The sequence below is a fragment of the Rhinolophus sinicus genome, linkage group LG16, assembly GCF_036562045.2.
Source record: "Rhinolophus sinicus isolate RSC01 linkage group LG16, ASM3656204v1, whole genome shotgun sequence".
NCBI lineage: Eukaryota > Metazoa > Chordata > Mammalia > Chiroptera > Rhinolophidae > Rhinolophus > Rhinolophus sinicus.
In genome coordinates, this window is record NC_133765.1 from 36,877,053 (window position 1) to 36,900,058 (window position 23,006).

Sequence of the window (23,006 nt, forward strand, 5' to 3'; positions counted from 1 at the left end):
CATCAACCATTTCTGTTCCTGAGCAGATGATCAACGACGACTTGGCTCAGATTTTTCTAAACTCTGAATATTTAAGCCTTGGGTTTGTTTAATCAAACCTGCCCACAGAGTACAAGGGCTGCCACGAGCCCCGGGCCCAGGTTTTAAGCTTGTCCGTCTTCTGTCTCGAGGGAAAATGAACATTTTAAGGCCAGGAATAAGTTGTGCCAAATTTGGATTTCCTTTGGATTTTTTTTTTTAATATGCCTCACAGAAAGCTCATTGCTTCTTTATCAAAACCATCTCTGGCTTAAGGTACAGCCTCTGTCATGCGGGGTCTCAGCTCCCGCTCCCCGCATAAGAACGCAGGATATGGTGAGGCCAAAAAGGAACACCCAGGAGCCATGGATGGGGGGCCCATACCATTATGTTCTCGCTGGCTGCTGGGTTAAGACACAAAAACAAACATCCACCAGTACCCCAACAAGGGGGTCTTCCTGCACCCCAGTCTCGCTGGTGGCCGGGCGAGACACAGGAAGTAGGATCCACACGATCCGCAATCTGCCATCCACGCTTGCTAACCCCACTTGCTAGCCGCAATCTGCCATCCACTTTTTTGCTACCCTACCAACCCCCTAGCGTAGCCACGGCAGTTATATTAGTGGCTAATGGCTCACTGGTTACAGCTGACGGCCAACTAGTCACAGCTGATGACCGTCTACTACCCGAGCCAGCACCTTTCCGCGTGAGGCCGAGCCTGGAAACTGCTCTCCTGGCTCTGTCCCCACAGCCTCCTGCAAAGCGTCCGTCACACTATGGTCTAAAACATCAGCAAAGCAGCCCCTTCCCAATCTTTCCTGCCGTAGAACATCCCACGGGCCTTTGTCTACCGTGAAGTTTTTAAGGCTGAGACCAAGTTTCCTTTAACCTCTAAGCCAGAGCCAGTGGAACGTGAGGCCCAACAAGGGTTCCCAGACGCCTGTATTTATCTAAATGAATGAACAGCTAGAACCTGGGGGCTCTCTTAGCAACTGAAAGGAAAAAGATGGCTCTAAAGATTTAAGTCCTGTCTCCCCGAGGTCTCTGCTGCAAAAGGAAACTGCCAACCCGTCTGCCACAAAAAATAGACAAGACGCTACACTTGGTGATTCAAACAGACCCCTGCAAAGAACATGAAAAAAACCGGGCTGGTTCCTGGCTGAATCTGGGTCATAAATCCAGCTACTTAGAAGGGAGAACTAGCAGCAACGCGCCACGGCCAGATTTCCCAACCTGTGAGCTGTATCCCCCTGGGAACAGCCAGCTTAGGTGGCACAGGGACGCACGTTTCTTAGTCCTCGAATTTAATGTACATGGAGAAAAAAACAGTACATCAAACTCATGATTTTCTTGTCATGTAGTGAGGCTGAAATTGATTTCTAAATTTAGAAAAGTGAATCGTTTGAAGAACATATGTTGAAAAACAGTATGTGATACGGGAAGCAGGCAAAAATTGTGAAGACGGTGGGTGGAGAGACAGAGGGAAGGGAAAGGAAGTACTTTATACTTAATCTCAACAATACTCCGAATTATTATTATTCCCGTTTTACAGATTAGTTGTCTTCCATGGATATTACATTTGCAAATAACAACAAACTTGTCAGCAAAATACATCAGTTTTGAAGTAACCATTTGAAAACAATGTCAACCAGTGCAAAATTCATTGCATTAAAACATGTCCATCCTTCTCTGGACAGACTCTCTTTCACTCACTCACCCACTAACTGTTACCTGAATGCACGTGTGGAGACAGACCCCAAAGCCTATCAGCTGCCATGTCCCCGAGAAGCCCCGTTTCACCAGGGAGAGGACACACACATGTAAGGTGCGCAGTATGAGCAACACCTGCGGAAATGGCTGTCAGGCCAGCACACGCAGGACAAGTGGCCACAGCAACACTCCCGTCCACACAGAACGGAGGCTGCACCTCGTTTCCACCACACGTGGCCAAATGCCACTTGCTCCTTCGCAACCTCAGCGCTTCGGGGTGACGTCTGAACCTGACGGCGCTCAGAGGGCGGGGAGGGACAGGAGGGAGGGACAGGCCACTGCGGACGGAGGGTGGAAGTGTCACCAGCAAGGGTTCCTCCATCGGGAACCACGAGGAGCTCCCCGACCGCCCGCCAGGATCTTACCGTTTCCGGAGGGGCCTCTGCGGGCTCAGTCAGGCCACGGCCTTGAAAGCAGCTCCCACGGGGACACTGAAGGACCGGGAGGGTGAGGGGCCAGCTTCCGGGTCGCCCTCTCCGTGACCTCCTCCCGCACGATATTACGGATTTTGTCACTAACTGTAAAGTCACGTCCTTGCCCGAGTTTGAAGGTGGTTGAAGGGGAGACGGAGTCCAGGCAGGGCCGGGAGTGGCCGGAGGCGCCGGGGGACCAGCGTCTCTGCCGAGGTCCCCTGGGGGTCAGGGCCGGACCCTGCGAGGTGGCCTGGCCTCTGTCCTCGGTGACGGTGTAGCTGTCACAGTGAGGGGCCTTGGAGGACGGAGCTGACACTAGAAGGACACGTGTCTCTGCCGAGGTCCCCTGGGGGTCAGGACCGGACCCTGCGAGGCGGCCAGGCCTCTGTCCTCGGTGACCGTTCAGTTGTCACAGCAATGCGGCCGCGGTGGACAGAGGGGACCGAGGGACGGAGCGGTCCTTCCACAGAGACACCGCCTCGTCGCGGGGGAAGCCCGGTCCCGGCGCCGGGCCAGGAGCACAAGCGGTGCCGGAAGTGCCGCCGCGTTGGTTTCCCGACTTCCGGCCTCACCTCCGTCAGTGTGGTTCCGGGCCTCGCGGGTCCCGGAGCCGGTGCCGGTGCGCACAGCGGGTCAGTCACCGGGCGCGCGGCGTGGGACGGACGGCGTGGGCCGCGCGGGGGCGCGTCCGGGTCACAGCGACCCTGGCGGCACTGCCCCTGAGCCCGTGAGTTGACGGGACCGGAGGGGCAGCGCTGGGCCAGCCCGGCCGTTTCCTGTCCCCTGCGGCCACACTTGTCACCAGTCCAGACCGGTGTCCGGGAGCCGAGAGCGACCCTAAACCAGAGAGGCGGGTGAAGGCCTGGGCCCGGGACCGCCGGCCCAGAAAGGAGCGCGGACACGGGCGCCTGGTCAGTTATCTCACCCCCTCGTGGCCTCGCGAAGTCCGCGCGGGGACTCCCTGGGGCGTGTTCCCACAGCGGCGACACGGTGACAGCGCCCCTGCCACATACCCGTGTCAGGCAGTGCCCGCGTGGGTGGCCCGTGGGCGCCCAGCCCGAGGCGCTGTGACCGGAGGGTGGACGGAGCCGGGTGACGTCAGAGGTCAGCGGGCTCGCAGCGAGTGGCCGGGGACACGCGGGGCCCGAGCTGCGAGGCGGCGTTGGCCCGGGTGGGAGCGCGTGGGTCGTGGGCAGGGGGCGGCTCGCGGGGCCTGCGGCCAAGGTCTCGGTCAAGTGCCCGGAGGGGCGGGTCGCACAGGCCGCTTCCGGGGTCCTTCAGGGTCACGAGCAGTATTTGAACACGTTACTTTGACTGTGTAATCGCAGCTTAAAGAAGAAAATAATGAAACCCAACTAGTAGGTTTGCTTTCTTCACAGAGGTGTGAGTGAGCGGTTCCCGAACGGTTCTAGCGTATTCTGGGGTTGAATAAATCAACAAAAATACTGTGGCCAATGAAACCCAGTTTCTCCCCGAGGGAGGTGTCGTGGTTACAGGGTGGACAGGAACTCGGGTGGAACCGACTTATTGCTGTCGGGTTGGAATTGCACAGAGAAAGACAAAACACGCTCGCTTAAATAGGACAGAAAGAGACAAACAGAAATAGCCAGCGAGAAGGTAAAGGAAACACTGTTTTTGTATTTTTAAATTTTATTTTTAATGTATTTATTGAGGTGTACTTGTTATAAAGATTTTTAAACCAGATTAGACACCTAGAGAAAGCGTGACATAGAGACATATAGAAAAACAGACAATAAAGCTTAGAGACACAGAAAGAGAAAGATGGTCATGGAGACCAAGAAAAATAAAGTCAGAAAATTTGGTCTGTGTCCTCTGATTCCTGTGTCCTCTGCTTCTCTTGACTTGGGGGGCTCAGTTTATTTCCATTTCTCAGCTCTTAACTACAAATAATAATTCTATGAGTATTTTCTCTAACTCCTTTCTTGTACCTTGCTATTACCACTTTGGCAAAGCTCTGCTCGATTTCAATGGTTATTCTGTTATCTGAAATAAATGTTCTTTTCCATCTTGGGCTAAATTAAAATGTAATAAAGCTTGAGTTTGCCACCAAACCAGCAAGCAGACAGCTGCTCAATTAAAACCAAACCTGATTAGATGGCACCATTGAGAGAAATGCTCCAGAGGAAGAGCACAGAACCAGTGCAACTCAAGTCTATAATCATTACTTTATTTAAATATGAATAAACCCTTCTGTGCATTTTTTACTGTGAACTGGCTGGTGGCTTGGTGACTGCAAAGACCATGAGGGCCTGGGCTGGAGGCTCCAGCTGGTTCCTGATCTCTGTCAGGTCTTATCCATAGATAGATGCAGATGGGGATAAAGCAGAGCCAGGATGAGAGGAAGACGAGGACAGAAAAATACAGAGGGAGGGAGAGAGAAGATCAGTAGAAAGAGATAGAGAGAATGTGTAAGCTGAAATGAAGTCAGAAAGAGACAGAGACAGGCAGAGAGAGAGAGGATGGTTGTGTGACAAGCTAAGGAAAGACACAAGGAGACACATGTAGTGAGAAGCAAATAGAGAATGGCCTAGAACCGGTGACAGCCAAGGAAAGCAGCCAGACTGAGAATGGCAGATGGAAAGACAGACAGAGATACCAAGAAAGACAGAGTGAAGAAACAGGGAGACAGGTCTTTGCATATCACAAGCATAAGCTACATGACATATTGTAATATGTGCACTTCCTTCTGTTTAATGACTCATTCACCATCTTTTTCTTAATAGACATATACCTATTATAATGAATATATAAAGTGAATACTAAGTTATTGTAATCCAAAGTAATTCTAATGTACTGCCCTAGCACTTATGAATATTTCAAGAATCAAGTACATATGAAAGTGCTAGCTATAAATCTGTTTCTGTTTTCACAGCTGTACGATATTTAAATCCAATTTCACTTATTTGCCTGAGTCTCTAAGCATGTGAATGGGCTTATTTCTCAGGACTGATCTTTATCTTGCTAGAGAAACACACACACACACTCTTTGAACCTTCCTCTATTTAGAGAAAAGTTCAGTCTTTCTCATCATCTATCAATTCTCCAACTGTGTTAGAAGAAATTAATATATTTTCCACTTTTACAACAAATTGCAAAATAATCGATCACCCGTTTTCTTAATTCCTTACCTGAATCCTAACATTCATTTACCTCTAATGAAATTACATCAAACAAGAGCTCTCTGGGGCTCCGCTATCCTGTTTGTCTAGACTCTCCAGATCGTGCTGCTGCCATGGAGTGGCCAGGCTAAGGGCAGCTTCACCACTGCCCTCACCAAAACCTGAGGTCCCGTCTCCCCATCTCTGCTGAGAAAACATCCAGTCACCCTTCAGGGATGAGACAAACACAAGTTGAGCTACTAACTTATCTGCATTTTCACCAGGAGGTCAGAGCCTTCTACACTTCCAATGCCATTATCTAATATTGTGATCGTTACCTTTCATCTCATTTCACCTGAGAAGAAAATTACACAGGTTGTTTTATCAGATGTGGTTTTAAATGAGTGTGGGTACTGATACAGAATGCAAAGGAGCAGGAGCTATTACGACCAGGAACTGAAGAGAAAGCTGAAAGCTTCCTACTTTTTCTCACAGAGAAATCTAGGGATGATAGACACCAAAAGGAACCATTTCTCCTCCGGACAAAGACAGCGATTCCCTCAGTTCAAGATGTAGACCCTAGAGTTACAAACTGGGTTCTGGTCACACCTATTGAAGAACTCATATGTCGACACATAAGGTTTGAATTTTGCGTAGAAAATAGGCTCTCAAAATGCTATGCCCAACATTATTTCTAAGTTTTCATATGTAGTATACTTTTGAATTTTACGCAAGTCACTGGTTTTTATTTTAAATCACTTAGTTCATAAATCATTATAATTCAGTGCTATAAACCAGAGGTCTTATCAGGATAGAGGGTAAGTATGTTGGGCTTGGCGGACTACACATTCCGTTGCAACAACTCCATTCTGCTGTGGTGGTTCAAAAGCAACCATAGTAATAAACAAATAGATAGACATAGGTGTGTTCCAATAAAACTTTATTTACAAAACCAGGCAGTGAGCCAGAGCCACAGGCCCAAAGTCATAGTTCCCTGACCCCAACGATCAACGATCTTCCTTCCAGACTCACCAAACCTACTCTCTGAAAGCTTTCCAGTCTCAATAGTCTCAATTAGTTGCTGGCTAGCCTTTTCTGTTTTTCAAGATAAAAATCTTGCCATCGTCATTCTGTCATACTCCATATGAAATTCATCAGCAAATCTTCTCAGATCTATCCTCACGTGTCCAGAATTTGGCCACTCCTCCCACCTCGACCTCCAGACCTATGTCCTTGGCTCAAGCCACCATCAGCTCTTGGCTCAATGACTGCAGCACTCTGCTAAGGAGTCCTGGCTTTGCCTTTATGCTCCAGTCTTTGCTCAACACGGTGGTCAGCGTGATCCCATCAGAAGACCTCTAAGACCTTGCTCTTCTCAAACCCCAACTCACACAGAGATCAAGCCTTTATGAAAAGCAGAACCTAGAGTATGGCCTACAATGCCCAACATAATCACCCCCCACCCCCCGCTGTCTTACTCTTGACCATACCTCTCTATTCCTGCATCCTCACTGGCCTTGAATGCTCTCCCCACGTCCCCTTTCCTTTGTCTAGTGAGCCCACTCATGTTTTGCACTTATTCATTCAACAGCTATCTCCTGGGCATCATACACTTACTTGGATGATGGTCTCTAAGTCCCACTGGGCATGTAAGCCCCACATGTGTCTTTTCAGGGGTAGGTTGACCTTGTTCTTCTACCACCAACTAAGAAATCCAAAAAGAATGGTCATAGGAGAGATGGAGAGCAGTCAACATAAAAAGGAGGGAAAAAATAAAAGAAAACAAGACTAGCCATGGAATGAAGGGGAAAGGAGACAGGCTAAAGGAACACTCCTCAAAAGACGGTATAACCCAGATGGTAGAACCCAGCCTCACCTGTGCTGAAGCACGGGCTGGGTAAAGGTCTCCCTCTGTCCAGTAAACCACACCGGAAGGGGCCCGAGGGCCTTCCCATTACTCTCTGGACCCTACACTCCATATACTGTCTGCCTGCCTCACATTTGCAAATTTCATGTATTGTATGAGTGAGTGAATGAATGAAGGAGAAAATGAATGAAGTGTGCCACAAGACAGGAGGAAGAGAAAGCCTGAGAAGGATATCACTGGGCGCCTGGATCTGAAGACAGACCTGACCTTGCTTTAGTCACCTATGTGAGCTAATTAATCAGTTCCTTTTACATCTTAAATCAGTCTACTTGGGATTTTTCTTCTGTCGTTTGAAACCTAAATGTTCATAACTAATAAGATGGTAACTTGATAATTTTGAGGACTAGATTTATGATTTTATCCATGGTATGATTTGGTTAATTTCAAACAATTTCTATTTTTCTAAAGTAACCTGCCTTTGGACGATGGTGGTGATGACAGATACGTAACACATGGAGTGTCCACTGCGCAGCAAGTGTGTTCACCCCTTTATATATTTGTACATATCAACGTACATATCAATCCTCACAGTCAACGTGCATATCAATCCTCACAGTCAACGTGCAAGGTGGGTACCACCCCATCCCGTTTTATAGATGAGAAAACTGATGCACCAGAATTAAGTGGATGGCCCAGGGTTAGAGAGCTAGTGACTAAGTGGTAGAGCAGGATTTGAACCTGGGTGGCCTGGCAGCAGTCATGTGTCACCATATGTGCTGTAGTAAAAGTGTACACAGCCCGCTCGACAGAGATGACCGACTAGGGCTTCAGCATCTCCACCAACGAGGGTGACAGACCGCCCCGGGCTCCAGCTGAGGGTTTTGTTACTAGCATGCAGGCCACACGTCATGATGACCGTTGCTGCAGGAGCACCGCCAGCTCCCCACGGGGCCCTAAGCACAGTCCTAGCTGGTCCCTCATGCTGGCCTCTCTGGAGGACACAGTGACGATGTGGACAGCGTCCCTGCCCTCAGTGAGGCACCATCCAGGCCCCACCTGCCTGCAAATGTTGTCAGTGCTTTGCATTCTTTTCAAAATTTGAGATAACAGTTAAAAATTGGAAAAATGTTTCATCTTAAAATGGCTGACCTGTCATGAGAGTGTGGATGGTCTGGCACTTGTGGGCTCCCATGCCCCAGGGAAACAGCGGAGGGGGGCTGCGTGGTGATGCCCTCTGTGGACTGGGAGCAAGCCCCTGGTCATCAGCCTCCATCAGGCCCTCTTTTCTCTTACACTCACCCATCTGACCCTGGTTCCTGGAGAAATCTGGTTTCAGCTCCTTGACGGATGGTATTGGCAGCCCCGTCCACTGTGGGGCATGATGGGAGTTTTATACCTGTGTCTGTGGTCCTCTTCTCAGGAGGCTTATGATCCAAAGGACACAAATCCCACAGAGCCAGCAGGACCTGGCCAGCCTGTGGGGCCTCCTACCGAGTGTCCCTGCTCTTTACACATGGAAAGTTCACGTTGATGGCGTTGTCCTTGGAGCTGGCGTACCCAGTCAACAGCAGTTCAGTTGAACTGCCCTGAGCAGCAGCTGAGCCACCACGAGGGGACATGTGCAGAGTCAGCCCACCTTGCTGGACAATCCTCTGAATACCTATTTCCTCCCTTCTTGGCGGGCCAGAGGAACAGCAAGGTCAGGGCCACCTGACACGTGGAGACAGGAGCACAGGCAGCCTCGTCATGCTTCTCCAGCTGAGTCTAAATAAATAAGGCAGTAACAGCACCCTAGGACTCAGGGTTCAGCTTGGACTTTAATTATGAGCTAGAATATGTCCTCCTTCATTAAGGAAATTTCACCAAAACCTCGGAGAATTCTGTTTCTGGGTGGAAATCCCTTGCTGACGTCACTGATGCCGAGAACTGAGTCTCCCCGTCCATCCTGGCTCCCCCTGGTACCTGGCACTCAGGCCCCCCATCAGGTGTGTGGAAGGAGGGACTGACCACCTACCCCTTACATCTGAACCGCACTTCAGTATTTCAAAAGCGTGTCGGGATTATGGTGGATGAACCCCTGGGTTTGTCTCACTTAGCCTCTGGATCACATTAAAATGAGGAAAAAGGGATAAAAGTGTTGTGATCCCACAGCAACGATGAAAATGGGCTTCAGCAGATCAAAGACATCGATCATCTCTGAGGCTGGGAAGCAGCAGATGGTGTGGGGGTAACTGATGAAGCAAACAGGGCAGAGAATTAGTAACAAAGGAATGCAGGATTTAGGCTCCATGAGAGCTTATCAAGTTTATGGACTTTGACAATGTAAAAAATTACAGACCCAATAAATATCCAAACAGGAAAGTGGGGAGAAATCTCAGAGTGCCACTTCTTCTACTTTCAAAATGGGAGTTGATCTCATTGTCTAAAATTGTGTCACAAAAACAGGGATACGAAAGACAGTTTGGGGAATGTAATCAATAATATTGTAACGATTTTGTAGGGTATCCGATGGACACTTGTCTTATTAGGGAGACCACTTCATGGATGATGTAGGTTCCTGACTACTGCAGTGTACACCTGAAGCTGATGCTGAATAGTAATGAATATCAACTATAATTTAATATATATATATACATATATAGTCACAGGAAGCGGAGTACAGCATCAGGAATAGAGACAGTGGAAATGTAACAGCTGTGTGCGATGTCAGAGGGGTAGTAGATTGGGGGACGGGGGTTATCACTTTGTGAGGGGTATAAATGTCTATTACATTGTTTTGTACACCTGAAACTAACAATGAAAATAAATAAATAAAAATAAATACATAAATAAATAAAATTGTGTCACAAAAGAAATAGAGGTACTAGGAGTAACAGCTATAGGAATACAGCAGGTCCTCAACTAACACTGTTTCCTCATAACATTCCTGAGGTGCCTAGGAATTTACCTCTCGTTTATATGAATTAACCTGTGGGAAAACTGGCTTCATTATATGTTATTTTATCACAGTTCTGAAAACCTATTGATGATAAGTGAGGACTTAATGTAGTAATAACAACATACTCATACTTGTTCCAAACCTTGGTACATTTTTTATGTAAGCTTTGTATTTCCTAACCTTATTCGGGTACTTTAAAAATTACAATCTCTGGCTGTAAGCTAATGTTCATTTGTTTTCCAACATATAACAACTCTGTTTTGCATTCTTTGTCTTCCTTTCCTTATAAATCAAAAGGAATGTTAGCACTTTCATAAATAAAATAGGGCTTCATTTCAAAGGGTTTCATTGTTACATGGTGTCCATCTGTTATGTATTTATGCAGCCAGCCAACCACTCATCTGTGTGTTCATGGATGGATGAGACCTAAAGAGATGATTCTTCAGTAGGACTCATCTCCACGTTGGGGAGTGCTGGCATTTGGGCCTTTCTCTTCGGTTTAACATTTTTGTAATGAATAGGTTTTGTTTTAAATAAAAACAAGAAAGCCTTTCAAGAAAAAAAGCCCCACGCAGGTGCCCAGCGAGCCTCAGGGCGGCAGTGTTGGCTGAGGGAGGCATCACCGTCCAAGCTGCCAGGTGCCAGGTGCCAGGTGCCAGGTGCCAGGTGCTGTGCTGAGCGCTGGGCGGGGCTGCAGGACGGAGCCCCCACTTCTCACACTTGGGGAAATCCGGAGTCCCAAGTGCAAAGTGTTTGAAGAACAGCCAGTTAACTGGGGAGAGGGGGCGGCGGGGCAGGTGTTTAGGGAGCCCTCTGGGGGAGGGCAGCGCAGGGCGAGGGCGGCCACAGCTAGTCTGTGAGCGCCATCTAGTGGGCACCCCGGGGACTGTCGCCCGTGATTCTGTGTCCTCGGAAAAGGAAGTCAGTTCAAAGCCAATCAGAAACGCCATCTTGGCGTCTGTAAATGAAATAGAGAAAGGTGTGCTGGGCTCTGCACTAAGCTGTGCGAAGGACAGGGGCACGGTGACATTTCCTCGCGTTCCTCTCAGCGGGGCTGATGGACAGCTGGGGAGCACGGGGGAGGCCAGGGCCAGCAAGTCTTTACAGGCGGCGTCTATTCCGACTGGTCAGTAACCGTCCCACCCCGTTATGAAACACTCAATATCACCACTACTCTCTAGTGTGTCGCCTGTAAGCACGCTGGCACATCGGTAAGAAGAAGCCATTAACATTTATCACACACGTGTTAAGTGACAGACCCTGCGTATCTTGCCGCATTTCATCCTGCGAAGACCTTGACAAGGTTATTCTGGTAGAACTGCTACCCCTTTAACAGACTGGCCGACTGAGGGTCCAAGGGCAGGTCGTGGGACAACACAAAGCTTAAGGAAATGGCAGGTCCGACTTGCACCGAGGCAGCTTGACTTTTCTTAAACGCACACGTCTCGGCTCAGACAACATACACATCCACGATCCAGGTCCCCGTCACGGGAAAGGAGAGTTTTGTTTTCAAAAGGAAGATGATTTGCTCAGAATACGACTTCCCCATGATTTCAGCACTTTAAGGGGGTGTAAAACAGAAGCATAAAACCCTTCACATAATCGCTCTCAATTTTGTCATTCAGGGCTCATTACCCAACAAAAGAGAACAGTTCCCAAGCAGGAGTCGGACGGACGTACCACACGACAGACGTTTCTGTGAGCGAGGTCATATTAGTGGTATTGACAGAGCCTTAAAATTTGTCACGTCACATTCCTGCAACAGAAACCCCCAGAATTCTATCCCTCTGTTGCTCTGACTGACAGCCACTAGTTTCTTTCATGAACTTGCTTACTGGGTCTATTTCCCCCCTTTATCTTCAGAAATCGTACATCAGCAAAGGCTTCCCCGAGTAGATGCAGGTCAGCTGAACTTTAATGGATGTTTTCCTTCTGCTTTTCCGCTCAGCTGACTTGAGCCGGCATTCTGGCACCATGCCTTTGTATTCTGATATTTTTATTGTGCACTAGGAAACACGGCAGTAACCGATGTGCCGAATGTGTCCACTGGCTGTGTGATTAGCTGTGGGTAATTGGATCTCACTAGACACGTTAGAAGTCCAGTGGTCCGCGGTGTGGAAACTTAGAGTGCGTGGCTTTAATCTCATCCCACAGAGACGGCTATTGCTGGTCATTTGCACAGTGTAGCCTCTGGATGACCTGGAGGCAGGCAGGAAGGAAGTGGGTGTGTGGATGGTAGAAGACAAGTCTCAAGATGCTGAGTGGGATGGATCAAGTGGCCGGTCCAGCAGCCTGAACGCAAGTGTGTGGTTTCAAAACCATGTGGCCTGGGGACTGCGGTTGTCACAAAACATTGTTTTAAAAAGTGAAATAATGTTTAAAGTTTGAATTAAAAAATAAAAAGGTATGTTTTTTAAATAATAAAAATGTAATATAAAAGAATCAGAGAGAATGAAGAGGGCCTTTTTGTAGACATTGACAAGGTGATTTTAAACTCCCTACGGAAAGGCCAAACCAACTTCGAAAACAAACAACCATGGAGGACTATTACTACCTGGTTGGAAGACTTATTATAAAGCTGTAGAAATGAGCACTGTTTTGAATTGAGCGTTTGGAAATATATCTATGTATCCATAGCTAAACTTAATTTTCAATGGACGTTCAAAGACACACAGTAGAGAAAGAATCATCATTTCAAGAAACAGTGGTCCAAGTGCATAAATCTGTAATTCACAGGAGAGGGAATTCAAATGTCCATCAAACACGTAGAAAGATGCTCAAATTTGTTAGTAATCAGTGAACTCCGAGCTAAATCACGAGATGCAATTCAATATCCCAAATATTGGCAAACAATGTGAAAATCTGACCACACCAGGCATTTGGAGAAGATATAAAGAGAATACAAATTGGTACCATTTACAATAGAGAACAATTTGACAATGTCTTGTAAAATTGAAGATGTACTTGCTCTACAAACAAGTGCTTTTTCTAAGTGTATGTGTGCGTGTGTGTGTGTGTGTGTGTGTGTGAGAGAGAGAGAGAGAGAGAGAGAGAGAGAGAGAGAGAGAGAGAGAGAGATTCTCATGCATCTGTATGAGGAGATATGTATAAGAATATTTGTGGCAGCATCATATGTAAGAGATGTAAGCACAAAATATTGGAATCAACCTAATTGTCCATCAGCTAAAGAATGGTTTAATAAAATGTGATATATCCATACAAAATAAATACCACATATGAGCTAAAATGTATTAATCATAGTTATATATTTCATTACTAAATTAATCTTAAAATGTAAGAAAACGGAGAGAAGGGCAAGTTACAGATGATAAGCATGGTAAATACTTTTTATAAAAATGTTAAAAATGCATGTAACAATTTTACAGAGTTTATAGATCCACAGCTACGTAAAAAACTATAGAAACACGTGTGGGAATTATATGACTATCTTGGAGGAGAGAGAGAATGAAATCAGGAAGGAAGGGGTACATAAGGACTTCCAACTAGTCTGTAATGGTGTCTTTGAAAATACCAGAGGAAATATGCCAAAATATTAAGAGGGGCCAAATCCAGGTGCTGGGTACATACGTGTTTGTATATTATTTTCCATACTTTTCTATAATCTGACACGTTATTTTAATTGAAAGCTCACATCACCACATCTGTCTTGTTTGACAGTCTGCCATTATTTTAATCTCAAATGCATTTCTTCTAGCCTGAATGCTCTAAGAAATTTCCCATCTGACTTTTTATCTCACAAGTAGTCCAATCCATTGTCCTACTTTCCAACCGCAGGAGAATAATCTTACATTTTCTTCCTCCTCCGTTTTCTTTTTTCTTTTCTTTTTTAAAGAAAAATGTACCTCACAGACTAGTATGGATGACCTTATTTTTGCTTTGCCAACACCTTCCCAGAGCTGAAAACAATGAATCTTCATAATGAACCAACACTTTGAGAACGACGCTTCCTCAGCTGCCAAGCCCACGACTGTTTCTCACACTAACAACTCACCCTCACTCCAGCTTATTTCATTTCATCAGCGTCATCTTGACGAAGCCCAGACACGGCTAAGACAAGGCTATAATTATCTTCTTCTTTGCCTCCATCTGTCTGACAACATCCCAAACCCTTCCAGAAAACAATGACTCAAAAATCATTTCAAACTAACTCCCTAATACAATTTTTAGAAGTTATCCTTCTTTTTGTTTCTTTCTATTATTGCCCTTCAAAAAGCACTTATGAATGCAGAATGACTTACGAACTCCATTTCTCTTAAAATCTTCCTAAGGTGGGGTCCCTAAGATTGTCCCCTGGTTGGGGTGGCTTCAGACATAGTATGCATGGTATGTGCCAGAGACATGCACCAGGGAAGGCCTTTCCGATTTCTTAACTCTCCTTTAAGGTTCCTGGAGTCAAGATTTGGGGGTGAATTTTCATGGGTCTGTGTATTTGTCTGAGAGTGGAGCTGGCAAATTTGTATAACAGAAAGTCAAGTTTTGTATAAAAGTAATTCATTCCCAGGCTTCAACCCTCACAACGTAGAAAAGAAGGTAACAGCACAGTGTCTTCCTTCCGTCGCTGCCACCCCGACCCTCAGCCGAACTAAGTCATTACTTATTTTCTTATTGACCCCCCGAGAGAGTCTGTGCATCGTCCAGCATGAACATGTGAGATTCTTGGCCGTGTTTTTACACCAGTGACACATTGTCCGCTCTGCTCTGTCCACGCAACGTCCGACCCGGACCCGAGGGGACAGGGGAGCGCTGGTCATTCTGCTCCCAGACAGCGGGGTGCTCTGGCTGGGAAGTGAGGACAGAACCAGCCACGTGGTCCCAGGTGGCCACGGGGACCAGCAAGGACCATCCTCCTGCACCCAGCAGGGAAGCGGTGACCACAGCACGAGGAAACCCAGGCTGAGGCAGGTCCCACGGCTATGAAGGGGGCGCCTCCAGGATCCCCCACCCCATGGCTGCAGGGCCCATGGTGGAGGCTAAAGGTCACGCTCACGCAGTGGAAAGTTAATTATTGCAGTCACATTGAGATTTACTCTTTTTAGTCAGGCCTATGAGCCACGATCTATGTACAATAAAATTCTCAATATTAGTTAAGTGTCTATTTCAATGAATGTCAACAAACCAGCATGACACAGTAAGTACCACCCTCAAGACACAACGTTTCCATCCCCCCCAAATCCCCGATTGCCTCTTTGCAACCAGTGCCCTCTCCATAACTCGCAAACCTAACAATCACCGACATGTTTTCTCTCATAGGTTCTCCATTTCAAGAATTGTATATAAATGGAATCATACAGTGTGTAGTCATTGATCTGGCTTTTTCAATTAGCGTGATTCTTTCCAGATTCAACCACGCACTTTCATGCATTACATATTCCCTTTCAGAGTCAGATGGATAAATCCGTTTACTTATCCACTGACCAGTTCATGGACATTTGGGTTGTTTCTGTTATTTGGCTGTGATGAGTAAAGTTGCAATGACATTTGTATTCAAGCCTTAGCATGAATATAATGTTATCATATCTCTGGTAAATATTTACACATGGGGTTCCTGGGTTCTATGGTATGGGCGTATTTCACTGTGTAGGAAACTGCCAAACTGTTTTCCAAGTGGCTGTGTTCATCTGCACTCCCACCAGCAATAAGTAAGAATTCCAATTGCTCCAAATCCTGGGTAGCACTTGACATTGTTCATCCTAACCACCCGTTGGGCGTGTGCTGGTATCTCACTGGTTTCCCTTCACGTTCCCCCACTGACTAGCTGTATTGACCATCTGTCCATGTGCTTATGAGTTATTTCTACATCTTCTTTGTTGTGGTACCTGTTCCAATATTTTTGTCATTTTTAAAATGAGTTGTTTACTTTCATGTCATTAGAGTGTAGGTGTGCTTTGTAGAGTCTGGCTACACGTCTTTTTTCAGGTACAGAAAAAAGAAACACTTTCTCTCAATCTTTGGCTTGTCACCTCTTTGAAAATCAGTTGATCTTGTATGTGTATGTTTCTAGACTCTTGATTCTGTTTTATTGATCTATTTGGCTATATCTATGCCAGGACCACACTGCCTTGATTCATGTAGTTTTATCTTAAGTCTTGAAATCAGGTTATGTAATCCTGCAATTTTCATGATTTTAGTTTTCCAAAATATATTGTTTTTTCTATTCTAGATCCTTTGAAGTTTCAAGCATTGATTTCAATCTTTTGTTCACTCTCCACTCCTTTTAGGTAGATGTCGTGTGTGTGTGTGTGTGTGTGTGTGTGTGTGTGTTCCTGTTTTTACTTCTTACAATCGCCATTGGGGAAGTATTGATCTGCAAGAAGCGACTCAGCCCTTCCCAGAAGTGGACTCACCAGTGAGGTGTCTTGGAGGTGCCTGCTGTTGCGGTGAAGCAGGAACACGTCAGGGGACTGGAGGTGACTTTCTCAAGAGCATCACGGATAACCACGATTACCAGCTTCCCCAGGAAGGTAAACCACCCCTTAGAGTCAGTCCTCACCAATGCTCATGGCACCTCAAAACATCAGGGATCATTTCAACATCACGGAAAAATAAGATCAAAGGAGACGGAAAGAAATCATTGGCCGAGAGAAATATCACAAATAGTTTTTGACTAAAAGTAGCTCAGTCCACGTTCCGTGAGTACCTAGCTGTGGAAGTCCTCTGAGCCATTTGAAGACAAGCCCAAACAGGACCTCCATTCGCATACATTTTGAAATATAGTAGGATAGTTCAGAGAAGCCCAGAATATATACAGAACTCCTAAAACTCAACCACGAGACACAAACAACCCAACTCAAAAATGGGCCAGGGACGTGAATAGACATTTCTCCAAAGATCATGTACATACAAATGTCCAATAAGCATATGATAAGTTCAGCATCACTGATCGTTAGGGAAATGCAAATCAAAACTACAATGTAATGTCACCTCACACTCAGGAGAGATACTCTCCAAAAACAGAAAATAAATGTTGGCAAGTATGTGGAGAAATTGAAACCCATGGGCCCTGTTGGTGGGAATGGAAAATGGTATAGCTACTATGGAAAACAGGATGGGGCCCCGCAAACTACTAGAAATAGAATTATCACATGATCCAGCACTTCCACGTCTGGGTATAGAGCTAGAAGAACTGAAAGCGGGGTCTCAAAGAGCAAGGCGTGCCCCCGTGTTCACCATAGCACCGTTCACAACAGCTAAAACACAGAAGCAATCCAAGTGTCCTTGGAGATGGATGAATGGATAAGCGAAATATGGTCCATCCACACAATGGAATATTACCAGCCTTAGAAAGGAAAGAAATTCTGACACAGGCTACACCGTGCATGAACCTGGAGGACGTTATGCTGAGTGAAATAAGCCAGACACAAAAAGACAAATACTATATGATTCCACTTAAATAAGATACTTAGGATGGTGGTTGCCAAGGGCTGAGGGAGAGGGGATGGGGGGATTATTATTTAATAGGCTTAGAGTTTCAGTTTTCAAAATGAAAATAATTATGAAGATGGATGGTGATAATTGCACATTGTAAATGTATTTAATACCACTGAACCGTATGTACATTTAAAATGGTTACGATGATAAATTTTGTGTATTTTACCACAATAAAAACATCTGAAACCGAGAGAGAGAGAGAGAGAGAGAGAGAGAGAGAGAGAGCGAGCGAGCCAGGAGCTTACTGACAAGCTGCATATCATTTTAGTAAGAAATCAGAGTTATTCTTGTAACTTTCCATTTGTCTGGTGGTTTTCAATACTTCTCAGCTTGGCAGAAATTCCAGGGGGAAAAATTTTTATAGGCTCCTGAAATCCCAGAGCATATACATTCGCCTAAATGAAGAGCTCTCCTTCGGGAAACATACATCCTCAGAACCCAGTTAATTAAGGCCCAGTGATTCCATCACATGCCCTCCTTGGTCCACCATATCCATTATAACTGCCCCAAAAGCTTTCTTACAGGGCAAGTGCTCTGAAGCCATCAGGTCGTAAGTTAACCATAGCTAAAGGAACTGAGGGCATGTGACTTCTCTAACTTCTTCTTTGCGAATGACATCGATGCAAGTACTGCTGGAGTTATTTTCACGCAAAGGTGCTCTTGTCTATTACACGTTGGTTATATTATTTGGTCTGGCTGAGCAAGTACCCACTAGACTCACGCATGAGGAAATGGTAAACCATATATATTTTTTAAAAGTTGTGTTTCTCTTTTGTCTTGCAAAACCTGCTCATGTCCAGTGAGAGAACACAAACGTCAGACGGCTCAGGATGGCAGGTGGCCGCGATGGCCATTACTGATGCATCCATTTCTCTAGGTTGCAGGAAACAGGGTTCAGGCCCCCATGCCCTCACCCAACACTCAACGCCCAACGCTCAGCTCACAACAGAACTCAGAACCCTCATTTAAGAAAATGGGTCCATTAGCGCATCTGAGGGAGGGAGAAGGAAGTCCAGACAATGCTGGGATGTTGAGCCACCACCAGGCCAGCCCTGCAGAGGGCGAATGCCACTAATTGGCCTAAAACAATAAAATAAAAAGGGACATGGGGCCAGCTTGGTTCTTCCCACCGTGCACTAATGAGGGGGCTCTGTGAGGGTCATTCTGAGAGACCGACCTTTCACATCATTATTGCGTCCCCCACCCTCGGCCACTAAGGAGAGTCAGACGACTGCTGGGAACAAAGCAGAGCCTGCTGGGTTTGCCATATCCAAAGAAAGACTGAAGCTGGACTTCAACTTTGAACCTGTCAGACCAGTCCCTGCAAAAGCAGTGTTTCTGAAAACGTTGTTTAGTCCTAAGGTGACCATTTCTCTCCTCTGTCTGTCTACGTGGACTGCCTCAGTCTAATGAGGGATGCTGGAAATCTGAGAACCAAGATTTCTGAACCCAGATCAAGACCTGTGGTCTGAGAAGTAGGAGCTTCTGAGGGGCAGAGAGTAATTAAAGTGAGGACTCTCCCACCATATCCAGTGTAGCAGAATTATGAAGATATAAGGAGCAGCCGGAGACAAAATTAACAATCTGGAGACAGTCTCCAACTCAACAAAATGTCACAAATGTACACTTTTCTGGGTCTTCAAGTTTGGGACATAACTCATTCATTCAAACATTCAATATCTATATTGAACATATATATGTATGTGTATATATGTAATATATACATACATATTATAATAAACATTTTATATAAATAAATACATGCTCAGCAGTTACTGTGTGCCAAGCTCTCTCAGCAGATGAGCTTGCTGCTCTCCGGAGCTTATTTCCTAGTTGGAGAAGACAGTTTCGAGCGAACAAAAATACAGGGGACAATTATTAAATGGTGAACTTGGTGGCCCACCAGCGCTCCCTCCCCGGCCTCTCTTTCCTCTGAGATCTGGCTGGGGGGTTGTGGGGGGGCTGCACCTGCTCCTCCTGCCACCTGCTATGGCCTGGAGCCACCCTGTCACCTGCCATCAGGGGACTCACAGAGGGAGCCAGAAACCTTATTTTCCCTGTAAACCCTCTGGCGTGTTTGTCATCCCAGCACCAGCTGGCCCCCAGCCTGACCAGCTATATGCAGAGATGGAGATAGAAGAAGCTGAAGTGGTGAGGAGGAGGGTCATTTAAATAGCGTCCTGAACGGAGCTGTCTCTGAGAAAGTGACGTTTGAGAAGACTATGGAGGACAAGGTGTCCCAGACTAGGGGACAGCGAGGGCAGAGCCCCTGAGGCTGTGATAGGTTGGCCACATTCCAGCACACGTGTCCTCCTCCCATGCACACACACCTTCACATACACACAACACGTGCTCACACACATACACACACTCACAGAAGTGATGGACGGGGCAGAGGGTGAGTGGGTGGTGGGCCCCTCGCCCACCTGCAGCCCCGAGAACCAGTCCTTGTGCCGCAGGCCCACCCATAAAACCTCACACGTCCCAGGAGGGGTGGGGCTTTCCGAGACCCCCTGCAAAGGTGGGTCCCCTGCACCACACACCTCAGCCTGCCTGGATGCTTCTGCTGGGGCTGCCATCATGAACAAGTTGCTTGAAGGACTCACAAAAGTCACTGACGCTCTTCTGTTCATGGATATGGTTTAACTAGGGACAGGACACAGGCCAAAATCAAGCGAAGATGCACAGGGCAGTGTGGGAGGGTTCCAGAAAGTTTCATTGTCCTCTCCTGTGCAGTCAGGACCCGCCCCTTCCCACCATCAATGTGACAGCACGTACCGCCGTCCAGAGCAGCGAGCCCAGGCCGCAGTATGCAGAGATTTCCTGGGGATCCACTACATCGGCATAATTCATGGACTCAGTCTCCAGATCAGCTGATGACGCCCTGTGACCCAAAGCCCAACCCTAGATACCAAGGTTGGTCTTTCTGGCATGGGCAGCCTCCTTCTAGGACCCTTGGCTGTGGCTGCCCCACTCTAAGGTCCGGTGTGGACAGCCACTGCCCTGAACAAAGGTACTCCTACCAGGAAATTAAAGAAAAACAAACTGCTACATTTGGGTTCCAGTCCCCAGGGCGGATTTCTGCGGAGGGAAGAAGCGTGAAGAACGAGGTTCACCGAGGCTGGGCTGCTCCGTATTTTACTGCGTTTAATCCCCTCTGCGGGCCTGCAAGGAAAGCCCCACTTTACAGAAGACGCAGAGAGTCTGTGGTCTGACTGACTCACAGGCTGGCAGAGGTGTGGGGCCACCATGGACCCGCCCTGCCTACACCCCAGGCCGCACCTGCCTCCAGAAAGACCCCTGTCCCTGGGCCCCAGACTCTTCCCAGGTCACCCAGGGATGCTTCTGCCACAGCCCAGTGGTGGGTGGGCGTGCGGGGTCTCAGACACCCGAAGGGCCGGCAGACACGCTCAGGAGTGAGACCCCGTGGGTACATCACGCGTGTGCGGCTTACAGAAGCAGCACTCGCTTATTTGCGTGTAGAAAGGACGCTGTTGAAATCTGAGCCCCTATCTCTTCATTGCGTTTTTCATGATACATCTTCTCTGCGTATTTATCACAGAGGCACCAAGGTTTGTTTCTAATGGGTGTTTCACATTGATTCTTTCAACACGTTAACCTGTTATTTGCATATTAATCATATAGGAATAGTCTTTGTTACACAGAGATGTGCTTTCTTGTGTATCTTGAAACACATCAGTCTCTGTCTTTCCCCTACTTTTGATACAAGAGTGGATAATAAAAATCTTAGCTCAGTCAATACTTACAGGTCACTCTGTGCCAGATACTGTTATAAGCAATTTCCGTAGATAAAAGAGAGTAATCCTCACAACACCCGCGCTGGGCAGTGCAGTGGCTGATGCCAGCTCCCAAAGCCTTGTCCATAGTCTACCCTAGAGCCCTGAATGTGACGGCCTTGGGACCTGGGGTCTTTGCAGATGTAACTGAGTGAAGGGTCTTGAGCTGCGAGCATCCTGCATTAGGCTGATGGGCCCCAAATCCAATAACAAGTGTCCTTAAGAGAAGAGGAGAGGACCCAGGGGCCTCATGGAAATGGGGGCAGAGATGGGAGTGACGCAGTCGCAGGAGCCAGGGGCCACCAGGGGCCACCAGGGGCCAGCGAGAGACCCTGTCAGCAGGGCTGCTGTCTCTTGGGGCCTCTCTCTGTGGCATCTCCATGTGTCCCCACAGGGTCGTCCCTCTGTGCACTTGTGTCCTGACTGTCTCTTCTTTTAAAGACACCAGTCATGTTGCATTTGGGCCCACCCACATGACCTCATTTGACCTTATTTATTCTTCCAAAGTCCCCATCTCCACACATCAACACATTCTGAGGTCCCAGGGTTAGGACTGCAGCCTATGGATTTTGAGGGGACACAACTCAGCCCCTGAGGTTAATTTTACAACAAACAGTTCACATGTTTAAAGTGGTCAGGAGGCCTGGGGTGATCTTCACAGCAATCGCTTCTTAGCTCCACACGTTTTATTCCTTCCATTAACTGGAAAGTGACAATTTGCTGCAATGAGTCATAGAGTCAGGGCACACCAAATCCATCACTGCTGGGTTGTTGTTGTTTTTTTTTTTTTTGCAAATGATTAAATATTACTTTCTTTCGATTTATAGTCTAATCTCAGTGACAGCCAATCCATCAGTTCATCTGCTGCTGTTTAGCTACAGCGTTTTGCATTCATTATTCCCTGCTTCTATCATTCTTTTAAAAGGAGGGGTAACTTAATCCGCCTCCTGACAGCACGGAAATTGAATGGTAAGCCACAGAGATGAGTGTTTCTCTGGAAAACGAAACACTGATTGCAGTGCCGTAGAGCCAAGCAGAGGTCTTTTGTCCCAACATAAGATGGACGAGCCCCAACTTCTGGAAACTCCTCATTTCAGAAAGTGAAGAAACCTCCAAACCTCAAACATAACTTGCCAATTGGTACAAATATTCTGGTGAGCAATTTGGCAACATTGAAAATTAAAGCTATACCGGGGGTGCCAAAAAAATGTGTACAAGTGGACACTTTGGTCAATGTTTCTCAAGCAGTCATTCTCCATAATCAGAAGTGTCTGGACGCTGATGGGAACCACTTTGAGCCCCTCTTGTCATTGCAGAAGTCAAACGTGACCTGTATTCATCTTTTGTTATTGGTATACAATGAGTATTACAATTTTAATAGTTTTTTCCTTTCTTAAAATGTGTATACATTTTTTTGGCACCCTCTGTCTATACCCCCAAAATGTAGTGATTCTACTGCTGTACACAAACTCTAAAGGTTTGGCATCATATTTTCTACTATAACCATGAAATAGATCTGACACGGCCACTCAACGCACACGTGTGCACACACATAGTGGATGGACACTATGAATCGACAATGTTTTCTCAGAGCTGTCTCCCTGTCAAACAACTCTCTCCCTGTCAAAATACAGC

The 23,006-nt window shown here is 46.7% G+C and overlaps 2 long non-coding RNA genes across 4 annotated transcripts in view; one reads left to right on the forward strand and one right to left on the reverse strand.

Annotated features, from left to right (window-relative positions):
• The window catches only part of LOC141569167 (uncharacterized), a 441,595-nt gene that overhangs the window by 228,023 nt on the left and 190,566 nt on the right, over window positions 1–23,006 (reverse strand). Inside the window, exon 1 of one of the 3 annotated variants that reach the window (XR_012492612.1) lies at window positions 2,154–2,374. The exons of the other annotated variants lie outside the window; for them this stretch is intronic. This is a non-coding gene — a long non-coding RNA (uncharacterized LOC141569167). Of the gene's footprint in view, window positions 1–2,153; window positions 2,375–23,006 lie in introns of those variants that run through there. 3 annotated transcript variants of the gene reach the window in all.
• Window positions 2,855–9,834, forward strand: LOC141569169 (uncharacterized). Its single transcript, XR_012492616.1, has 3 exons — window positions 2,855–3,112; window positions 7,656–7,815; window positions 8,608–9,834. It is a non-coding gene; the product is annotated as an uncharacterized LOC141569169 (long non-coding RNA).